Genomic DNA, 15,740 nt, shown 5'->3' with positions numbered 1-15,740 from the left:
CCATCGAACGCCCATGCAACCGGATTGTAGGGGAACAACGTATCTTGGGTCTTGAGGTGACTGACTGTCCGCAGCGCATGTTAACACTCACGTGCAGGCGGATTCTCACGCGCATCAGAGGATTTTGCATGAGTCACACTGATCGACGTCTCGACCTCCATCAACGAATCCAACTGATTAGTACATACATCCTATCACGGGCATAGTATGTAGCACAACTCCACACGCTACCGAAACAAACCAGCAGAGCCATCTCACAAACAGTATATTGCCTATTGTGGCGGCATGCACAATTCAAAGTTGATGCGCAGAATTGTACACTGCCAAAGGTCGATAGTGGCCTTGGACTCATTGACTTTCCCCGCAAATGTGCGGCAATCCTGATTCAAAGTATCGCCACTTTGCGTGAGATTGACCCAGGTGGTACAACAGCGGTGCTTTTCGACCGTTATCGCCCACAATCGGCGCGTGCACCAGTATGTTTGACACATATTCCATTCCGGTTGACGACAGTCAAGGACTATTACCTCAATCAAAGTTACGTCCTAACAGTGGCCACCGACAAGGCACGCACATCGAAGCGCCTTTACTAGGCGCTTCGAGGCGAGCCCACACCACATAAATTGGAGGACAGACGACCGTCGGTCATCTGGCACCAAGCTTGGGCTAATATCAACCACCCAGCCCTTCCCACAGAAGTTTCAGCGCTATGGTATCGCGTTGTAAACAATTTAATACCCACTAATCACCGCCTGGCGGCCATCCGCCTATGGCCCTCGGCTGCTTGCGGCCGATGTGGTGACGTAGACACCAGAGAGCATCGTCTCTTATGCCCTCACGTCACAGAAGTGTGGGACCTTGCACGTGTGCTATTAGCGCTGATCGGTGGGACTACACTGGACTATGTGTCAATCGACTGGTTCCTTACCCCTGATATTCAGACCAACCAACGAACACGACGTTACGCAATGGTGTGGCTCTTGGGCCACACCATTTTCACGATCTATGACCTTTGCCTCACCGATGCTGTCTCTTTCATGGACTACCTTTGGAGCCAGCATCGCCTGGCGGAATCTGACCGGAAATATACCATTACTTTTGCAAGATTTCTTAAAGTTGCAATGGTTCATGGTTATCAAAAGGTGTTCCGGGCTGACTAAGGCACCTCGTATAAGAATTGCCTGAGTGTACCCCTGGATCTTTGTCACTCAGACTTTCAAACTACCCTTGACTTACCCATACCCCAGATTTGATATTGGCCTTCAGGGCATCACTAGAGTAGACTGTTCTATGATACTGATAATATGGAAATTGGTAACACGGAAATTGTGTGAACCTTGTATGAAAAATTATTGGAAAATTGGAAAACACATAATCTATCTTAGAGGATTATTACTTCGTTAATTCTATGGGCGATGGGATTATCTCGCCAGTTTCGTTTGAGTGTGCTGCCGTCGCTGTTTTTTTTTTATTTTGCCTTCATTTCTGTCTTTATTTATTTCTTTCTATTTAGTTTTTAACATCATCACTTGCTTCACACCTGGAGAGGGAGGTGTGTTTCTGAGTAGTGTGTCGTCGCCCCCAAGGCATAGCAGAGTATGCCTCCGCTTTTATTTTCGGTTTATGGCAATAAGTCTTGCTACTAACAACACCCTGCTTTACGTGCTGCGTCGACACTAGAGGATGGCGGCATTTTTGGAGAGGAAAAGGTAGGTCTATAGGGGAGGTAGGAGGGAAAAAAGTGTAGTATTTGTCTTATCAGCTTAATATCTGATACGTCCTGCATCACACGACCAGAATATTACACTCATTTTTGGCTTATGACGGAGTGCTAGGGGCTTGCTCCACCTCTGTCGCGGGTTGGCCCGGCATTGAAGTACCGCCGGGATCGGCCCACCTAAAATTAATTAAAACACAGCCTGAAATGGGTTAACTTTCTGCAGTGATCAGATATTCCGCTGGTAGCAAAACTTGTCGTAGTTGTTGATGTGCCCAGTAGTTAGTTGCTTACACACCACGATTTCTTTTCATTAATTTAAGATTATCTTAAGAATTTTTTTTTTTTTTGCGGTTAGCCGGACGGCACTTGCAGCCGCATTACGCTAGGCTGGTAATTTATGGGGGCACAGGACAGTGCCTTCGGATGCCTCGTTAGCGTCTCTTATGGTCCGGGCACAGATAATTTTAATTACATTTTTTGGAGTTATATCCTTAGCTCCTCGCGAACGTCGTCGTCGTCGCCGCCGCACGCACGCTGAATACGTGTGTACACACGCACACACACATATGCAGTAGGCGGTGGACGATGTAAGCACTCGGCTAGGTGTAGCTCGCGCCAGTATAGCTCGCACCGGCCTGACGCTGCTGTGGGGCGGCCTCACGGCTTCTCCACTGCCCTGGCAGCTAGCGGCGTTCAAATGGGAGTCGCAGTTTACTCCTCGACATGGAGGGTAGTACTGGGATGTTGACGAGTGATCTCGTATTTGGTCGTTCCTTCTGGCACTTGCCTTTGCGATGTTTTCGACGGTCGCCTGTTGCCATATCGGCCCGCACCACCGTGTGTCACTCCCACATGTGGAGCGCACACGCTGCAAGCATTTAGGCCCTGACACTGCGGTTTTTCATCTCTGGCGGTACTCCGCAAGGATACCGCCCTTCGATTGTGCCATTCCAGCACTAATCGAAGTGCTAGGTTTTCCGGCCTGTTAGGAGACCGCTTCTGCAAAACGTGCGAGGAGATGTTTGCTGGTTGCGAGCTACCCGCCGATTTTCTAGCTGTACGTATTGTCCTTAATCCAAAGGTCACAGGTCACTGTCGGGCTAAGGACGTGTTCTTAACACTGATTATAAGTTGGTGGCACGAAGTGTGGCTTCACATCTTAAACAGGTAATGAATAAGGTACACTGGCGTTTCGAATCGAACCACCTTCACCGCTGCTTCTATATACCGTGATGCTGTCTTACTCACCCACCGCCGACGTTCGAACCCCGGCTTCAATTGATCTCTAGATTTCGCCGGTGCCTTCTCCCATCCTTACCTGCTGGCCGTTATGTCGCGGAAGGGTTTCGGGGAGCACTTCATAAGAGTCATCCGGCACTTCTTGGATGGAGCAAATTCCAGAATCATTGTGAACGGCTGCAGATCACGACCAATTCCCATCAGACGATCAGTTCGACAAGGCTGTCCCTTGTCAGTGTATTTTATCGCTTTGGCGCTGGACCCCATGCTGCGTGACATCGGACGGATGGTCGATGGTGTTCCTTTCCCAGGCGTCACCTTCCGCAGTGCGGCATACGCGGATGGTGTAGGTGTGTTTGTAGCAAACGCCAATGACATCGATTCGGTTCGCCGAGTCCTCCACGTTTATGAACGAGCATCCGGTGCCATGTTAAAATCCAACAAAATGGTGCTAATGCCACTAGGGCCACGATCATTGACCATCGAACGCCCATGCAACCGGATTGTAGGGGAACAACGTATCTTGGGTCTTGAGGTGACTGACTGTCCGCAGCGCATGTTAACACTCACGTGCAGGCGGATTCTCACGCGCATCAGAGGATTTTGCATGAGTCACACTGATCGACGTCTCGACCTCCATCAACGAATCCAACTGATTAGTACATACATCCTATCACGGGCATAGTATGTAGCACAACTCCACACGCTACCGAAACAAACCAGCAGAGCCATCTCACAAACAGTATATTGCCTATTGTGGCGGCATGCACAATTCAAAGTTGATGCGCAGAATTGTACACTGCCAAAGGTCGATAGTGGCCTTGGACTCATTGACTTTCCCCGCAAATGTGCGGCAATCCTGATTCAAAGTATCGCCACTTTGCGTGAGATTGACCCAGGTGGTACAACAGCGGTGCTTTTCGACCGTTATCGCCCACAATCGGCGCGTGCACCAGTATGTTTGACACATATTCCATTCCGGTTGACGACAGTCAAGGACTATTACCTCAATCAAAGTTACGTCCTAACAGTGGCCACCGACAAGGCACGCACATCGAAGCGCCTTTACTAGGCGCTTCGAGGCGAGCCCACACCACATAAATTGGAGGACAGACGACCGTCGGTCATCTGGCACCAAGCTTGGGCTAATATCAACCACCCAGCCCTTCCCACAGAAGTTTCAGCGCTATGGTATCGCGTTGTAAACAATTTAATACCCACTAATCACCGCCTGGCGGCCATCCGCCTATGGCCCTCGGCTGCTTGCGGCCGATGTGGTGACGTAGACACCAGAGAGCATCGTCTCTTATGCCCTCACGTCACAGAAGTGTGGGACCTTGCACGTGTGCTATTAGCGCTGATCGGTGGGACTACACTGGACTATGTGTCAATCGACTGGTTCCTTACCCCTGATATTCAGACCAACCAACGAACACGACGTTACGCAATGGTGTGGCTCTTGGGCCACACCATTTTCACGATCTATGACCTTTGCCTCACCGATGCTGTCTCTTTCATGGACTACCTTTGGAGCCAGCATCGCCTGGCGGAATCTGACCGGAAATATACCATTACTTTTGCAAGATTTCTTAAAGTTGCAATGGTTCATGGTTATCAAAAGGTGTTCCGGGCTGACTAAGGCACCTCGTATAAGAATTGCCTGAGTGTACCCCTGGATCTTTGTCACTCAGACTTTCAAACTACCCTTGACTTACCCATACCCCAGATTTGATATTGGCCTTCAGGGCATCACTAGAGTAGACTGTTCTATGATACTGATAATATGGAAATTGGTAACACGGAAATTGTGTGAACCTTGTATGAAAAATTATTGGAAAATTGGAAAACACATAATCTATCTTAGAGGATTATTACTTCGTTAATTCTATGGGCGATGGGATTATCTCGCCAGTTTCGTTTGAGTGTGCTGCCGTCGCTGTTTTTTTTTTATTTTGCCTTCATTTCTGTCTTTATTTATTTCTTTCTATTTAGTTTTTAACATCATCACTTGCTTCACACCTGGAGAGGGAGGTGTGTTTCTGAGTAGTGTGTCGTCGCCCCCAAGGCATAGCAGAGTATGCCTCCGCTTTTATTTTCGGTTTATGGCAATAAGTCTTGCTACTAACAACACCCTGCTTTACGTGCTGCGTCGACACTAGAGGATGGCGGCATTTTTGGAGAGGAAAAGGTAGGTCTATAGGGGAGGTAGGAGGGAAAAAAGTGTAGTATTTGTCTTATCAGCTTAATATCTGATACGTCCTGCATCACACGACCAGAATATTACACTCATTTTTGGCTTATGACGGAGTGCTAGGGGCTTGCTCCACCTCTGTCGCGGGTTGGCCCGGCATTGAAGTACCGCCGGGATCGGCCCACCTAAAATTAATTAAAACACAGCCTGAAATGGGTTAACTTTCTGCAGTGATCAGATATTCCGCTGGTAGCAAAACTTGTCGTAGTTGTTGATGTGCCCAGTAGTTAGTTGCTTACACACCACGATTTCTTTTCATTAATTTAAGATTATCTTAAGAATTTTTTTTTTTTTTGCGGTTAGCCGGACGGCACTTGCAGCCGCATTACGCTAGGCTGGTAATTTATGGGGGCACAGGACAGTGCCTTCGGATGCCTCGTTAGCGTCTCTTATGGTCCGGGCACAGATAATTTTAATTACATTTTTTGGAGTTATATCCTTAGCTCCTCGCGAACGTCGTCGTCGTCGCCGCCGCACGCACGCTGAATACGTGTGTACACACGCACACACACATATGCAGTAGGCGGTGGACGATGTAAGCACTCGGCTAGGTGTAGCTCGCGCCAGTATAGCTCGCACCGGCCTGACGCTGCTGTGGGGCGGCCTCACGGCTTCTCCACTGCCCTGGCAGCTAGCGGCGTTCAAATGGGAGTCGCAGTTTACTCCTCGACATGGAGGGTAGTACTGGGATGTTGACGAGTGATCTCGTATTTGGTCGTTCCTTCTGGCACTTGCCTTTGCGATGTTTTCGACGGTCGCCTGTTGCCATATCGGCCCGCACCACCGTGTGTCACTCCCACATGTGGAGCGCACACGCTGCAAGCATTTAGGCCCTGACACTGCGGTTTTTCATCTCTGGCGGTACTCCGCAAGGATACCGCCCTTCGATTGTGCCATTCCAGCACTAATCGAAGTGCTAGGTTTTCCGGCCTGTTAGGAGACCGCTTCTGCAAAACGTGCGAGGAGATGTTTGCTGGTTGCGAGCTACCCGCCGATTTTCTAGCTGTACGTATTGTCCTTAATCCAAAGGTCACAGGTCACTGTCGGGCTAAGGACGTGTTCTTAACACTGATTATAAGTTGGTGGCACGAAGTGTGGCTTCACATCTTAAACAGGTAATGAATAAGGTACACTGGCGTTTCGAATCGAACCACCTTCACCGCTGCTTCTATATACCGTGATGCTGTCTTACTCACCCACCGCCGACGTTCGAACCCCGGCTTCAATTGATCTCTAGATTTCGCCGGTGCCTTCTCCCATCCTTACCTGCTGGCCGTTATGTCGCGGAAGGGTTTCGGGGAGCACTTCATAAGAGTCATCCGGCACTTCTTGGATGGAGCAAATTCCAGAATCATTGTGAACGGCTGCAGATCACGACCAATTCCCATCAGACGATCAGTTCGACAAGGCTGTCCCTTGTCAGTGTATTTTATCGCTTTGGCGCTGGACCCCATGCTGCGTGACATCGGACGGATGGTCGATGGTGTTCCTTTCCCAGGCGTCACCTTCCGCAGTGCGGCATACGCGGATGGTGTAGGTGTGTTTGTAGCAAACGCCAATGACATCGATTCGGTTCGCCGAGTCCTCCACGTTTATGAACGAGCATCCGGTGCCATGTTAAAATCCAACAAAATGGTGCTAATGCCACTAGGGCCACGATCATTGACCATCGAACGCCCATGCAACCGGATTGTAGGGGAACAACGTATCTTGGGTCTTGAGGTGACTGACTGTCCGCAGCGCATGTTAACACTCACGTGCAGGCGGATTCTCACGCGCATCAGAGGATTTTGCATGAGTCACACTGATCGACGTCTCGACCTCCATCAACGAATCCAACTGATTAGTACATACATCCTATCACGGGCATAGTATGTAGCACAACTCCACACGCTACCGAAACAAACCAGCAGAGCCATCTCACAAACAGTATATTGCCTATTGTGGCGGCATGCACAATTCAAAGTTGATGCGCAGATTTGTACACTGCCAAAGGTCGATAGTGGCCTTGGACTCATTGACTTTCCCCGCAAATGTGCGGCAATCCTGATTCAAAGTATCGCCACTTTGCGTGAGATTGACCCAGGTGGTACAACAGCGGTGCTTTTCGACCGTTATCGCCCACAATCGGCGCGTGCACCAGTATGTTTGACACATATTCCATTCCGGTTGACGACAGTCAAGGACTATTACCTCAATCAAAGTTACGTCCTAACAGTGGCCACCGACAAGGCACGCACATCGAAGCGCCTTTACTAGGCGCTTCGAGGCGAGCCCACACCACATAAATTGGAGGACAGACGACCGTCGGTCATCTGGCACCAAGCTTGGGCTAATATCAACCACCCAGCCCTTCCCACAGAAGTTTCAGCGCTATGGTATCGCGTTGTAAACAATTTAATACCCACTAATCACCGCCTGGCGGCCATCCGCCTATGGCCCTCGGCTGCTTGCGGCCGATGTGGTGACGTAGACACCAGAGAGCATCGTCTCTTATGCCCTCACGTCACAGAAGTGTGGGACCTTGCACGTGTGCTATTAGCGCTGATCGGTGGGACTACACTGGACTATGTGTCAATCGACTGGTTCCTTACCCCTGATATTCAGACCAACCAACGAACACGACGTTACGCAATGGTGTGGCTCTTGGGCCACACCATTTTCACGATCTATGACCTTTGCCTCACCGATGCTGTCTCTTTCATGGACTACCTTTGGAGCCAGCATCGCCTGGCGGAATCTGACCGGAAATATACCATTACTTTTGCAAGATTTCTTAAAGTTGCAATGGTTCATGGTTATCAAAAGGTGTTCCGGGCTGACTAAGGCACCTCGTATAAGAATTGCCTGAGTGTACCCCTGGATCTTTGTCACTCAGACTTTCAAACTACCCTTGACTTACCCATACCCCAGATTTGATATTGGCCTTCAGGGCATCACTAGAGTAGACTGTTCTATGATACTGATAATATGGAAATTGGTAACACGGAAATTGTGTGAACCTTGTATGAAAAATTATTGGAAAATTGGAAAACACATAATCTATCTTAGAGGATTATTACTTCGTTAATTCTATGGGCGATGGGATTATCTCGCCAGTTTCGTTTGAGTGTGCTGCCGTCGCTGTTTTTTTTTTATTTTGCCTTCATTTCTGTCTTTATTTATTTCTTTCTATTTAGTTTTTAACATCATCACTTGCTTCACACCTGGAGAGGGAGGTGTGTTTCTGAGTAGTGTGTCGTCGCCCCCAAGGCATAGCAGAGTATGCCTCCGCTTTTATTTTCGGTTTATGGCAATAAGTCTTGCTACTAACAACACCCTGCTTTACGTGCTGCGTCGACACTAGAGGATGGCGGCATTTTTGGAGAGGAAAAGGTAGGTCTATAGGGGAGGTAGGAGGGAAAAAAGTGTAGTATTTGTCTTATCAGCTTAATATCTGATACGTCCTGCATCACACGACCAGAATATTACACTCATTTTTGGCTTATGACGGAGTGCTAGGGGCTTGCTCCACCTCTGTCGCGGGTTGGCCCGGCATTGAAGTACCGCCGGGATCGGCCCACCTAAAATTAATTAAAACACAGCCTGAAATGGGTTAACTTTCTGCAGTGATCAGATATTCCGCTGGTAGCAAAACTTGTCGTAGTTGTTGATGTGCCCAGTAGTTAGTTGCTTACACACCACGATTTCTTTTCATTAATTTAAGATTATCTTAAGAATTTTTTTTTTTTTTGCGGTTAGCCGGACGGCACTTGCAGCCGCATTACGCTAGGCTGGTAATTTATGGGGGCACAGGACAGTGCCTTCGGATGCCTCGTTAGCGTCTCTTATGGTCCGGGCACAGATAATTTTAATTACATTTTTTGGAGTTATATCCTTAGCTCCTCGCGAACGTCGTCGTCGTCGCCGCCGCACGCACGCTGAATACGTGTGTACACACGCACACACACATATGCAGTAGGCGGTGGACGATGTAAGCACTCGGCTAGGTGTAGCTCGCGCCAGTATAGCTCGCACCGGCCTGACGCTGCTGTGGGGCGGCCTCACGGCTTCTCCACTGCCCTGGCAGCTAGCGGCGTTCAAATGGGAGTCGCAGTTTACTCCTCGACATGGAGGGTAGTACTGGGATGTTGACGAGTGATCTCGTATTTGGTCGTTCCTTCTGGCACTTGCCTTTGCGATGTTTTCGACGGTCGCCTGTTGCCATATCGGCCCGCACCACCGTGTGTCACTCCCACATGTGGAGCGCACACGCTGCAAGCATTTAGGCCCTGACACTGCGGTTTTTCATCTCTGGCGGTACTCCGCAAGGATACCGCCCTTCGATTGTGCCATTCCAGCACTAATCGAAGTGCTAGGTTTTCCGGCCTGTTAGGAGACCGCTTCTGCAAAACGTGCGAGGAGATGTTTGCTGGTTGCGAGCTACCCGCCGATTTTCTAGCTGTACGTATTGTCCTTAATCCAAAGGTCACAGGTCACTGTCGGGCTAAGGACGTGTTCTTAACACTGATTATAAGTTGGTGGCACGAAGTGTGGCTTCACATCTTAAACAGGTAATGAATAAGGTACACTGGCGTTTCGAATCGAACCACCTTCACCGCTGCTTCTATATACCGTGATGCTGTCTTACTCACCCACCGCCGACGTTCGAACCCCGGCTTCAATTGATCTCTAGATTTCGCCGGTGCCTTCTCCCATCCTTACCTGCTGGCCGTTATGTCGCGGAAGGGTTTCGGGGAGCACTTCATAAGAGTCATCCGGCACTTCTTGGATGGAGCAAATTCCAGAATCATTGTGAACGGCTGCAGATCACGACCAATTCCCATCAGACGATCAGTTCGACAAGGCTGTCCCTTGTCAGTGTATTTTATCGCTTTGGCGCTGGACCCCATGCTGCGTGACATCGGACGGATGGTCGATGGTGTTCCTTTCCCAGGCGTCACCTTCCGCAGTGCGGCATACGCGGATGGTGTAGGTGTGTTTGTAGCAAACGCCAATGACATCGATTCGGTTCGCCGAGTCCTCCACGTTTATGAACGAGCATCCGGTGCCATGTTAAAATCCAACAAAATGGTGCTAATGCCACTAGGGCCACGATCATTGACCATCGAACGCCCATGCAACCGGATTGTAGGGGAACAACGTATCTTGGGTCTTGAGGTGACTGACTGTCCGCAGCGCATGTTAACACTCACGTGCAGGCGGATTCTCACGCGCATCAGAGGATTTTGCATGAGTCACACTGATCGACGTCTCGACCTCCATCAACGAATCCAACTGATTAGTACATACATCCTATCACGGGCATAGTATGTAGCACAACTCCACACGCTACCGAAACAAACCAGCAGAGCCATCTCACAAACAGTATATTGCCTATTGTGGCGGCATGCACAATTCAAAGTTGATGCGCAGAATTGTACACTGCCAAAGGTCGATAGTGGCCTTGGACTCATTGACTTTCCCCGCAAATGTGCGGCAATCCTGATTCAAAGTATCGCCACTTTGCGTGAGATTGACCCAGGTGGTACAACAGCGGTGCTTTTCGACCGTTATCGCCCACAATCGGCGCGTGCACCAGTATGTTTGACACATATTCCATTCCGGTTGACGACAGTCAAGGACTATTACCTCAATCAAAGTTACGTCCTAACAGTGGCCACCGACAAGGCACGCACATCGAAGCGCCTTTACTAGGCGCTTCGAGGCGAGCCCACACCACATAAATTGGAGGACAGACGACCGTCGGTCATCTGGCACCAAGCTTGGGCTAATATCAACCACCCAGCCCTTCCCACAGAAGTTTCAGCGCTATGGTATCGCGTTGTAAACAATTTAATACCCACTAATCACCGCCTGGCGGCCATCCGCCTATGGCCCTCGGCTGCTTGCGGCCGATGTGGTGACGTAGACACCAGAGAGCATCGTCTCTTATGCCCTCACGTCACAGAAGTGTGGGACCTTGCACGTGTGCTATTAGCGCTGATCGGTGGGACTACACTGGACTATGTGTCAATCGACTGGTTCCTTACCCCTGATATTCAGACCAACCAACGAACACGACGTTACGCAATGGTGTGGCTCTTGGGCCACACCATTTTCACGATCTATGACCTTTGCCTCACCGATGCTGTCTCTTTCATGGACTACCTTTGGAGCCAGCATCGCCTGGCGGAATCTGACCGGAAATATACCATTACTTTTGCAAGATTTCTTAAAGTTGCAATGGTTCATGGTTATCAAAAGGTGTTCCGGGCTGACTAAGGCACCTCGTATAAGAATTGCCTGAGTGTACCCCTGGATCTTTGTCACTCAGACTTTCAAACTACCCTTGACTTACCCATACCCCAGATTTGATATTGGCCTTCAGGGCATCACTAGAGTAGACTGTTCTATGATACTGATAATATGGAAATTGGTAACACGGAAATTGTGTGAACCTTGTATGAAAAATTATTGGAAAATTGGAAAACACATAATCTATCTTAGAGGATTATTACTTCGTTAATTCTATGGGCGATGGGATTATCTCGCCAGTTTCGTTTGAGTGTGCTGCCGTCGCTGTTTTTTTTTTATTTTGCCTTCATTTCTGTCTTTATTTATTTCTTTCTATTTAGTTTTTAACATCATCACTTGCTTCACACCTGGAGAGGGAGGTGTGTTTCTGAGTAGTGTGTCGTCGCCCCCAAGGCATAGCAGAGTATGCCTCCGCTTTTATTTTCGGTTTATGGCAATAAGTCTTGCTACTAACAACACCCTGCTTTACGTGCTGCGTCGACACTAGAGGATGGCGGCATTTTTGGAGAGGAAAAGGTAGGTCTATAGGGGAGGTAGGAGGGAAAAAAGTGTAGTATTTGTCTTATCAGCTTAATATCTGATACGTCCTGCATCACACGACCAGAATATTACACTCATTTTTGGCTTATGACGGAGTGCTAGGGGCTTGCTCCACCTCTGTCGCGGGTTGGCCCGGCATTGAAGTACCGCCGGGATCGGCCCACCTAAAATTAATTAAAACACAGCCTGAAATGGGTTAACTTTCTGCAGTGATCAGATATTCCGCTGGTAGCAAAACTTGTCGTAGTTGTTGATGTGCCCAGTAGTTAGTTGCTTACACACCACGATTTCTTTTCATTAATTTAAGATTATCTTAAGAATTTTTTTTTTTTTTGCGGTTAGCCGGACGGCACTTGCAGCCGCATTACGCTAGGCTGGTAATTTATGGGGGCACAGGACAGTGCCTTCGGATGCCTCGTTAGCGTCTCTTATGGTCCGGGCACAGATAATTTTAATTACATTTTTTGGAGTTATATCCTTAGCTCCTCGCGAACGTCGTCGTCGTCGCCGCCGCACGCACGCTGAATACGTGTGTACACACGCACACACACATATGCAGTAGGCGGTGGACGATGTAAGCACTCGGCTAGGTGTAGCTCGCGCCAGTATAGCTCGCACCGGCCTGACGCTGCTGTGGGGCGGCCTCACGGCTTCTCCACTGCCCTGGCAGCTAGCGGCGTTCAAATGGGAGTCGCAGTTTACTCCTCGACATGGAGGGTAGTACTGGGATGTTGACGAGTGATCTCGTATTTGGTCGTTCCTTCTGGCACTTGCCTTTGCGATGTTTTCGACGGTCGCCTGTTGCCATATCGGCCCGCACCACCGTGTGTCACTCCCACATGTGGAGCGCACACGCTGCAAGCATTTAGGCCCTGACACTGCGGTTTTTCATCTCTGGCGGTACTCCGCAAGGATACCGCCCTTCGATTGTGCCATTCCAGCACTAATCGAAGTGCTAGGTTTTCCGGCCTGTTAGGAGACCGCTTCTGCAAAACGTGCGAGGAGATGTTTGCTGGTTGCGAGCTACCCGCCGATTTTCTAGCTGTACGTATTGTCCTTAATCCAAAGGTCACAGGTCACTGTCGGGCTAAGGACGTGTTCTTAACACTGATTATAAGTTGGTGGCACGAAGTGTGGCTTCACATCTTAAACAGGTAATGAATAAGGTACACTGGCGTTTCGAATCGAACCACCTTCACCGCTGCTTCTATATACCGTGATGCTGTCTTACTCACCCACCGCCGACGCTCGAACCCCGGCTTCAATTGATCTCTAGATTTCGCCGGTGCCTTCTCCCATCCTTACCTGCTGGCCGTTATGTCGCGGAAGGGTTTCGGGGAGCACTTCATAAGAGTCATCCGGCACTTCTTGGATGGAGCAAATTCCAGAATCATTGTGAACGGCTGCAGATCACGACCAATTCCCATCAGACGATCAGTTCGACAAGGCTGTCCCTTGTCAGTGTATTTTATCGCTTTGGCGCTGGACCCCATGCTGCGTGACATCGGACGGATGGTCGATGGTGTTCCTTTCCCAGGCGTCACCTTCCGCAGTGCGGCATACGTGGATGGTGTAGGTGTGTTTGTAGCAAACGCCAATGACATCGATTCGGTTCGCCGAGTCCTCCACGTTTATGAACGAGCATCCGGTGCCATGTTAAAATCCAACAAAATGGTGCTAATGCCACTAGGGCCACGATCATTGACCATCGAACGCCCATGCAACCGGATTGTAGGGGAACAACGTATCTTGGGTCTTGAGGTGACTGACTGTCCGCAGCGCATGTTAACACTCACGTGCAGGCGGATTCTCACGCGCATCAGAGGATTTTGCATGAGTCACACTGATCGACGTCTCGACCTCCATCAACGAATCCAACTGATTAGTACATACATCCTATCACGGGCATAGTATGTAGCACAACTCCACACGCTACCGAAACAAACCAGCAGAGCCATCTCACAAACAGTATATTGCCTATTGTGGCGGCATGCACTATTCAAAGTTGATGCGCAGAATTGTACACTGCCAAAGGTCGATAGTGGCCTTGGACTCATTGACTTTCCCCGCAAATGTGCGGCAATCCTGATTCAAAGTATCGCCACTTTGCGTGAGATTGACCCAGGTGGTACAACAGCGGTGCTTTTCGACCGTTATCGCCCACAATCGGCGCGTGCACCAGTATGTTTGACACATATTCCATTCCGGTTGACGACAGTCAAGGACTATTACCTCAATCAAAGTTACGTCCTAACAGTGGCCACCGACAAGGCACGCACATCGAAGCGCCTTTACTAGGCGCTTCGAGGCGAGCCCACACCACATAAATTGGAGGACAGACGACCGTCGGTCATCTGGCACCAAGCTTGGGCTAATATCAACCACCCAGCCCTTCCCACAGAAGTTTCAGCGCTATGGTATCGCGTTGTAAACAATTTAATACCCACTAATCACCGCCTGGCGGCCATCCGCCTATGGCCCTCGGCTGCTTGCGGCCGATGTGGTGACGTAGACACCAGAGAGCATCGTCTCTTATGCCCTCACGTCACAGAAGTGTGGGACCTTGCACGTGTGCTATTAGCGCTGATCGGTGGGACTACACTGGACTATGTGTCAATCGACTGGTTCCTTACCCCTGATATTCAGACCAACCAACGAACACGACGTTACGCAATGGTGTGGCTCTTGGGCCACACCATTTTCACGATCTATGACCTTTGCCTCACCGATGCTGTCTCTTTCATGGACTACCTTTGGAGCCAGCATCGCCTGGCGGAATCTGACCGGAAATATACCATTACTTTTGGAAGATTTCTTAAAGTTGCAATGGTTCATGGTTATCAAAAGGTGTTCCGGGCTGACTAAGGCACCTCGTATAAGAATTGCCTGAGTGTACCCCTGGATCTTTGTCACTCAGACTTTCAAACTACCCTTGACTTACCCATACCCCAGATTTGATATTGGCCTTCAGGGCATCACTAGAGTAGACTGTTCTATGATACTGATAATATGGAAATTGGTAACACGGAAATTGTGTGAACCTTGTATGAAAAATTATTGGAAAATTGGAAAACACATAATCTATCTTAGAGGATTATTACTTCGTTAATTCTATGGGCGATGGGATTATCTCGCCAGTTTCGTTTGAGTGTGCTGCCGTCGCTGTTTTTTTTTTATTTTGCCTTCATTTCTGTCTTTATTTATTTCTTTCTATTTAGTTTTTAACATCATCACTTGCTTCACACCTGGAGAGGGAGGTGTGTTTCTGAGTAGTGTGTCGTCGCCCCCAAGGCATAGCAGAGTATGCCTCCGCTTTTATTTTCGGTTTATGGCAATAAGTCTTGCTACTAACAACACCCTGCTTTACGTGCTGCGTCGACACTAGAGGATGGCGGCATTTTTGGAGAGGAAAAGGTAGGTCTATAGGGGAGGTAGGAGGGAAAAAAGTGTAGTATTTGTCTTATCAGCTTAATATCTGATACGTCCTGCATCACACGACCAGAATATTACACTCATTTTTGGCTTATGACGGAGTGCTAGGGGCTTGCTCCACCTCTGTCGCGGGTTGGCCCGGCATTGAAGTACCGCCGGGATCGGCCCACCTAAAATTAATTAAAACACAGCCTGAAATGGGTTAACTTTCTGCAGTGATCAGATATTCCGCTGGTAGCAAAACTTGTCGTAGTTGTTGAT

At 49.1% G+C, this 15,740-nt stretch overlaps 5 pseudogenes; all 5 read left to right on the top strand.

Annotated features, from left to right (window-relative positions):
• Positions 1 to 1,691: 1,691 nt before the first annotated feature.
• Positions 1,692 to 1,902, top strand: LOC124769368 (annotated as a pseudogene).
• Positions 1,903 to 5,129: 3,227 nt separating this feature from the next.
• LOC124769367 lies at positions 5,130 to 5,340 on the top strand (annotated as a pseudogene).
• Positions 5,341 to 8,567: 3,227 nt separating this feature from the next.
• On the top strand, positions 8,568 to 8,778 carry LOC124769366 (annotated as a pseudogene).
• Positions 8,779 to 12,005: 3,227 nt separating this feature from the next.
• Positions 12,006 to 12,216, top strand: LOC124769364 (annotated as a pseudogene).
• A 3,227-nt stretch (positions 12,217 to 15,443) lies between these two features.
• Positions 15,444 to 15,654, top strand: LOC124769363 (annotated as a pseudogene).
• The last annotated feature ends 86 nt before the right edge of the window (positions 15,655 to 15,740 follow it).

This window comes from Schistocerca piceifrons, unplaced genomic scaffold (genome assembly GCF_021461385.2).
Source record: "Schistocerca piceifrons isolate TAMUIC-IGC-003096 unplaced genomic scaffold, iqSchPice1.1 HiC_scaffold_701, whole genome shotgun sequence".
NCBI lineage: Eukaryota > Metazoa > Arthropoda > Insecta > Orthoptera > Acrididae > Schistocerca > Schistocerca piceifrons.
The sequence above is the reverse complement of the archived record's forward strand: the minus strand, read 5'-3'. Positions and strand labels throughout refer to the sequence as shown.